Below are 6,718 nucleotides of genomic sequence, written 5' to 3'. Positions count from 1 at the left end.
AATCTGAAAGCAAAGCCAGGCCAGGGACAGTGGGCAGGGCTACAGAGATGAGACCAGGGGACAGAGTAGACACAGGAGCTGCTGAGGAGCAGATCCTCAAGGAGCGCAGCAAAAGAAAATTGACCAGAGCAGGGCAGGTACAACAGGCAAACCCCAGCTCAGGGTCAGCAGGGGGAAAAGATTCAGGTCAGGAAGGCAGGTAGAGATGCCATTTGCCCCTGCTCACCCAACAGCTGTGAGGATCCTCTGGTTTGATACAGAAGTCAGGCAAGAATTTCGAACTTGTATGAAGCTCTGTCATCGAGCCCTTTTTACCACCTAACATGCTATATATAACTTTCTCTTTTCCTGAAAGCACGTATGTTCCTGAAGGGCAGGGATTTTTTTCCCCCCTGTCCACTGCTACATCCCCAGGGCCTAGAGCAATGCTGGCACTTAATTAGCACTCAAGAAGTACTTGTTGAATGAATAAATAGATATACAACAGTTATTGTTGTATATCTCCCAGGCACTGTGAACCTCCACAGCCCCGCTGATCTGGCCTGAGTATGGTGAATTCACCTCCTCCTAATAATTCCCCTCTTCCTGTTAGGGTTCCATCCCAGTCACTGATTTCTGCAGTGTGAACAAGCAGGGCAAGAATGCATGGGACTCTAGGAAGCAGGATTAACACCCAGATGCTGAGTCCCTTGTTTGTGCTGCTACTGCTACTGCTAAGTCACTTCAGTCGTGTCTGACTCTGTGCAACCCCATAGACGGCAGCCCACAGGCTCCCCCGTCCCTGGGATTCTCCAGGCAAGAACACTGGAGTGGGTTGCCATTTGGTGGCAGTTAACAGATGTATTTGTTGTTGTTTAGTTGCTAAGTTATGTCCGATTCTTTGTGACCCCCTGGACTGTAGTCCACCAGGCTCCTCTGTCCATGGGATTTCCCAGGCAAGAATATTGGAGTGGGTTGCCATTTCCTTCACCAGGGGATCTTCCTGACCCAGGGATCAAACCCAGATCTCCTGTACTGGCAGGAGGATTCTTTACCACTGAGCCACCAGGGAAGCCTGTTAACAGATGTATACATTGACCAAAACTCAATTTATCTCATTAACATGGACTCTCTTCTTTGCTCTGCAGTGCCTAGAACCATCCCAGGGAGTTGATTCCCAAAGGGCTCCCCTCCATTCTGACTCTGTTGTAAGAAGGGAAAAAGAGAGATTAAAGAGACACCGTGTCTCCAAATCCTCATATTTGAAATCTTTAGTGAAGCGATCAAACAATCAGATGCCCTGGCTTTTATTTTTAAACAGCTTTCAACTCTAGAAAGTGCCAAACTCATGTCTAAGGTCAGGGGAACTATTTTTTCTGGGGAATTTTACTGAGGGGAAAAGGTTCCATCTCCCCGTGCATCCTTTTTTAAAGAGTCTTGGTCATCAAAGTCATCCTGCAAAGCCCTCTGACTTCTGAGGGAAGGGGAGCAAAGCTTCTGGTCTAGAGTTTGATGGACAGGATGTGGGCTTTACATTAAACACATGTGGCCGCAAGAATGCTCTTCACATGCAGCTTGCTCACTTCATTGAAATCCAAGGCATGCCTGGTGGGTTTGAGCCTGGTTTAGAGCACTTAGAGCTCAGTCACCTTTTGAAACCAGCATACATCTTTACAGATGTCTTCATTTTACCAAGTTTAATCAGACATCTGCCTGTGAGAAAATGTGATGTGAGTTGCCTCAGTCCACCTCAAGACATAGCTTTCAAGAAATGCCACTGATTTTGAAATATACTCTGGATCTACTGACTGAGTTTGAGGCAAGAAACCCAACCAGATTAAATATACTTATTGATTGTAAGGTATCTTCTGATTGCAGGAATGTCTAAATGTAAACAAGAGTGTTTATTAAAAGAGGAAATTCAGGAATGTTAGGCCCCATTGTCCTATGAAAAAGTAAAAAAAGAAAAAGGTTAAGTAATTCACCCAAAGCAACTTCTTGACTTCTTTCCTGCTCTTGACCAAAGTCTCCTCCATTCTCTTGATCAGAAGTCAACACTGCCAACCACAGTTTGCATGAGTGTGAGTGTGCATGAGCCATTAATAGCAAAGTATGAAACTTTGCTATTAATGGCTTTGATGAAAACTGGGAGATAAATGCACAGGGCCAACAAGTGGTGTGGATCTGTGTAACTTCTCCTGAAGGGTAGCCACCCTTTTTGATGAGGTAGATGTGTTCTCTGCAGGAACTGGGGTGGGTTTCCTGAAAACCTTATTTTCCAAATGAGAACTCCCTACAAATGTGGAAGAACTTTCTCTTCTCACCTGTTCTCCCTGTGGATCAAGGGATGGTACAAGATGAGCTGTTCAGCACCATTCACACTGACAGGGTGTTAACCCAGTCCAAGCTCGCTCTGCTCACCACATGACAGGTCAGTGGATCAGAGGGATCAAAGAAGAGGTATTGAAGCAAGGAATTCGACTTTATTCAGAGAGCTGACTGATCAAGACGACAGACTAATGTCTTAAAATAACCATTGTTGTGGTCTGTGCTTGGGTTGGAAAAGAATTTCCAGACAAGAGGCAGAATGAGAGGAGAATAAAATTTATTAGAGGGGGAGAGGCTATTAGAACAATGGGCCCACTCAAGGGAGAGATGACCCCTTTAGTGGGCTAACTGCCAATTTTTATAGCCTCAAGACGGAGAAAATTCCTAGTGGAATGGTGGCATTAGGTGATTGGTTAGGATGATACAGGGTGGGTAATAGGGTGAGTATTTTACCTAATATGGATTCAATGAACATGAGTTTGAGCAAACTCCAGGAGATAGTGAAGGACAGGGAAGCCTGGCAGGCTGCAGGACATGGGGTTGCAAAGAGTTGGACACGATTGAGCAACTGAACAACAATATGGCATCAGGGAACTGGCTGGTTTAGATCTGGAGGCTCATGGCAACAGTTGCTGTGGGGCTTGGTCAGTTCCAGAGTTTCTTGTTCTGTGGCCTTGGTATAGGGTTCCACTACCATCTTATCGGGGGTCTGGCTGCCAGGTTCTTTTATGGGTCAGAGATGGGGTAATGTGAAGAAACAAAGTCAAAAGGATGTTAATCTTGCAAATAGCTTCTAAAATGGCAAGCCTCAGGCAGGGGATATGTTAATGTCTTCCTTCCTGCCATCTACAGATGTACAGGGTTCCGAACAAAGGCATTTTTAACAGTCAGGTAGAGGGGCAGGATTCTCTGAGGTAGGCTATTATGATTACACTAATAAAAGCAATGAAGAGCAAATCAAAGAAACAATTCCAACACAGAGTCAGAATTGACTTCTCCCTGCAACAGGGGGACTTGGCCATGATACAGGGAAAAGGGGAAGAGAAACAGGTTCATTCTCTCAGTTCCTCCTCTCACTTACTCATGCTTTGTTCCCCTCAGTAAGTCTTCACTGCTGCTCATTTAGTGCCAGATTCTCTGCAGGGAGCAGAGGAAATGGATCAACTAAAAACAGCTCATACCCTCAGAAAACAGGAGCAAAAACTGGTAACTGCTTGTTATCTATTAATTCAACAAATAATTATTGAGTACCAAGCACTGGGGAAAGAGCAGGAAAGAAGTCAAACACAGTCTCATCCTCATGGAGTTTACAGGCTTGTGGTGAGGGACACAGATATTACTCATCATTGTACACATCATTAATTAATTGTCATCATGGCTACTACACAGGAGAAGTAGAGAGTGCCAGGGGAGTACGTTACAAGAGGTGGTGTTGGGAGAGTCAGCAGGAAAAGGAGAGAGCAGATGAGGAAGAAAGAGACAGGAAGGAAGGACTCCAGAGGCATCGCCCGGACCCAGTGGGCGTCATGACGCACAGCTCAGGTTGGGCCCACCCAGAGACTGGACAGGGGAGACAGGAGGAGGGGAGAGAGCAAGCCCTCTCTCTAGGAAGTGAGAAAAGGCTCATGGAAATGGGTGGAGTCTTGAAGTCAACCTTTCTCCCTTGCTTTCTTGCTCACCAAGAATAATAATTGAGGGTGCCATGTTGGAAGCATTCTATGATCATATTTACCACTGAGGTCACTGTCATCACTCTCTATACAGATGAAGAGGCCAGAGCTCAGCAGGGTGAGTGCCTGGCACCCCCTCAGATCACGGTGCCCTATGTGGGTGAGTGAGGACCAGGACCGGATCCGCCTCACTGCTCAGCCACAGCGCTCTGCTGCCCGCTCTTGGCTGTGGGAGGGGAGACTACAGCTGAATCACCATTTAACAGATGAAGGAGAGAGGCTCCTGTCACACAGGCAGTGAGGACCAGAGGAGTCTCCCAGGAGTGGCCTTCCCGGATTGGGTGGAACACCCACTCTACCCTGGAAGGTCTGCTGCGTGCAACCCTGACCCTCCAGAATGCTCTAGAAGTCAGTGGACACCTTGGGACTGTTTGGAGATGTGGACGCCCCCTGCTGGCCCAGAACGATTCAGGTGGTGAGACAGGTGGAAGGGGCACACCAGTGGGTCCTGGTGATGGAAGCAAGAGTGAGAAAATTCTAAAGAATTCATCTAATTTTGTTGTTGTTTAAAGGATATTCATGACTTATGTCGGAGAAGGCAATGGCACCCCACTCCAGTACTCTTGCCTGGAAAATCCCATGGATGGAGGAGCCTGGTAGGCTGCAGTCCATGGGGTTGCTAAGAGTCGGACACGACTGAGCGACTTCACTTTCACTTTTCAATTTTCATGCATTGGAGAAGGAAATGGCAACCCACTCCAGTGTTCTTGCCTTGAGAATCCCAGGGACGGGGGAGCCTGGTGGGCTGCTGTCTATGGGGTCACACAGAGTCGGACACAACTGAAGTGACTTAGCAGCAGCAGTAGCAGCATGACTTATGTCGTAGAAGGCAATGGCAATCCACTCCAGTACTCTTTCTTGGAAAATCCCATGGGCAGAAGAGCCTGGTAGGTTGCAGTCCATGGGGTCGCGAAGAGTCGGACACGACTAAGCAATTTCACTTTTCACTTTCATACCTTGGAGAAGGAAATGGCAACCCACTCCAGTGTTCTTGCCTGGAGAATCCCAGGGACTGCGGAGCCTGGTGGGCTGCCGTCTATGGGGTTGCACAGAGTCAGACACGACTGAAGCGACCTAGCAGCAGCAGCATGACTTATGTGTGTCCTGGAAAGACTCTGACAGGTAAAAACAGACAATAAGCTTTGCCAAACTCTGGGGATTTCAAAGTGGACCTGAGCTTTGGCAGAAAGGGTCCCGTTGTGGAGCTGGAAGGAGGAGAGGCTGGGATCAGAGAACCTGGCTAACTTGTCCAAGTGCTCAGGAACGGCACAGATGAAGAGTGGAGATTTGGGCCCTATTTGTCCAAAGGAGGAAGAGGAAAAAAGAGGGGGAGCAAAATGAACTTTTACAAACATTTTTACCTGATCTCAATTAACACATGATATGAAAGATATGTTTTAACTGTGTGCCTTGGAAGAAGGGAAGGCAAAACACCGATATTGCCTGACACCAGGTGCCACTGTTGCATACCTTCATTACGGCAAAACCTTCCTTGACTGGATGAAATGTGAGTTTTATCATTTCACAAATACTGCTAGGGAGCCTGGGCAACTGTGAAAGAAGGCCCATACATCACCCTCTAGGCTCATTTCGGATTTCAAATAGGCAAAGTTAAGTCATTAAAAAATGCCACAAAGATTATAGGAAAACAGAAAACATGTACCCTAATTGTGAAATGATGATTTTTGAACTAAAATAAGTTAATAGAGACTATGACACATAATCAGGCAAATGACAAGGAAAAAAGCAGGGCACTGGAAAAAAGTATGAGTTGAGTGAATCAATGAGATGAGGGAATAAACATAAATCTATGAGGGAAATAGTGTCCAATGGACAGATGGCTAATAACTTTGACACTTGGCACAGAGGTTAAATACTAAGGAACATGTCAGTCTGTATAATCCTTTCTATATTACAGGTGAGAAGACCCCAATTTAACAAAAAGCAGTTAAAGTGATAAGCCCACAGCTGGTCTGTGGGGAAACAGGAACTCACTTATGTGGTGTGTGAATCCGCCCAGTGTTCCTGACGAAACGTGGGCTGACAGGATGATACCTTCCTATGCCTCTGGGCTCACAGACCTCACTTTGGGGGGCAAATCTCAAGGAAAATAGCTCAAGAAGAAACAGCAACTAGAGGGCAAGATTCTCTACCCAGGTGCCTGCAGTTAGGAACCGGTTACCTAAAATTCTGTTCAGAATAGTCCATTGCTACAAAAAGTTCCAGTTTGTGGTCAGAGGGACAAGGGAGATCATCCCAAGTAGACATTTGGCTGTGTGACTTTAGATTTGACACTTAACTTCTCTGAACTTCATTTAACGTCCCTCCTTAATAAACTGGGGATATCAACAGGTCACTACCTCCCTGGGTTGTGTATTAAAGGAGGTCACGTCTCGAAGTGTCTACACAGCGCCTAGCCGGGTGTTCAACAAGGGGTGGCCGTCTCCATTGGAAGGTGACTACTGGACGGGGCCTGGAGAGTTCTCGCCCAGAGGCAGGATCAGGGCGTCTAAGCTTTCTAACTTGAAGAGGAGCTGGTTTCTTTGACTCCTAGCTTTTTTTAATTACAAAGTCAGAAAAAGGAAAATAAACCTCTGCCACAACTTTGCAGGCGTCCACCAAAATGCAAAGGTCTTCAAAGGTGTTAAATTCACCTGAAACAGAAAAATGCTGAGGGAGGC

Source organism: Bos mutus, chromosome 11 (genome assembly GCF_027580195.1).
Source record: "Bos mutus isolate GX-2022 chromosome 11, NWIPB_WYAK_1.1, whole genome shotgun sequence".
NCBI lineage: Eukaryota > Metazoa > Chordata > Mammalia > Artiodactyla > Bovidae > Bos > Bos mutus.
This window is presented reverse-complemented; position numbering follows the sequence as displayed.